The sequence below is a fragment of the Gavialis gangeticus genome, unplaced genomic scaffold, assembly GCF_001723915.1.
Source record: "Gavialis gangeticus isolate Ggan-Ray unplaced genomic scaffold, GavGan_comp1, whole genome shotgun sequence".
Lineage (NCBI taxonomy): Eukaryota > Metazoa > Chordata > Crocodylia > Gavialidae > Gavialis > Gavialis gangeticus.
In genome coordinates, this window is record NW_017728994.1 from 31,673,006 (window position 1) to 31,673,839 (window position 834).

At 63.4% G+C, this 834-nt stretch overlaps 1 protein-coding gene across 6 annotated transcripts in view; it reads right to left on the minus strand.

The window, feature by feature from the left end:
• The window catches only part of ZFAND4 (zinc finger AN1-type containing 4), a 110,942-nt gene extending 110,656 nt beyond the window's left edge, over positions 1-286 (minus strand). For 4 of the 6 annotated variants that reach the window (XM_019502532.1, XM_019502530.1, XM_019502529.1 and 1 more), the window contains exon 1: positions 14-150. The gene's annotated coding sequence lies outside the window, so the exon portion shown is untranslated. Of the gene's footprint in view, positions 1-13; positions 151-203; positions 221-265 lie in introns of those variants that run through there. The other 2 variants (XM_019502531.1, XM_019502528.1) reach the window with 2 other exon arrangements.
• Positions 287-834: the final 548 nt, after the last annotated feature.

Consider the following 834-nt stretch of genomic DNA (forward strand, 5'->3'; position numbering starts at 1 on the left):
GGGCGGGTCTCACCTGCAGCCGCCGGGCCCGCGCGGGGCCACCGGGAGCCGCAGCCCCGCCCTCCGCTCCTCACGGGAAGCCGCCGCCACGGGCCCCAGGCGCCCTCATGGAGGAGGACCGCCACCGCCCGGAGAGGGGACAGGGCGGGGAGCCACCCGCGCCACCGCCGCTCCCTCCCGCCTTGAGCGGGTTCCGCGCCTACCTAGCCTTTATGACATCCCCACCCCCCAGCTTCCTGTCGGCCAATGCACGGGCCACTCTCACAGATCGCGACCAATCAGCTTGCCCTAGAGGCGGAGCCTCCGCAGCCAGCAAGGGTGGGTGTATCCGGCGCTTTCTGCTTTTTGCTTGTTGTGGTCGTTACGGGGGCGGGGCGAAGGACCCGGATGTTCCTCCAAGCTAACAACAGTGCCCACGTGACGTGAACCGGCCCGGCCCGGCCGCCGCACGGCCTGCTGGGAATCGTAGTTCGAAAAGGGCGGGGCAGGGGCACGTGCTTGCTCAAGGCTTCTTGTACAAGCCGAAGCGCGTAGAACTCCCACCCATCAACAGGGGCAGATAAAGGTAAAGGCCGTAAAGGCCCATTAGGGCAGTGGAGGCAGAGGTTCTTTAACGTCAGCACAAGAACCAGTGATGGGGTCAACACCACACGCAGGTTGCCTTTAGCCCCAGGTAGCTCCTGGTACCTACTGCATAGAAGGCTGGATGCACCTCAGGGCCATCATGGAAATGTAAATTCCACCATCCTCAGTGGGATCCAACCATGCTCTTTCCAGTCTGTAGCTAGTCCCCAAACCAACTGAACTGCACAGCTCCCAACAGGAGCAGGTATT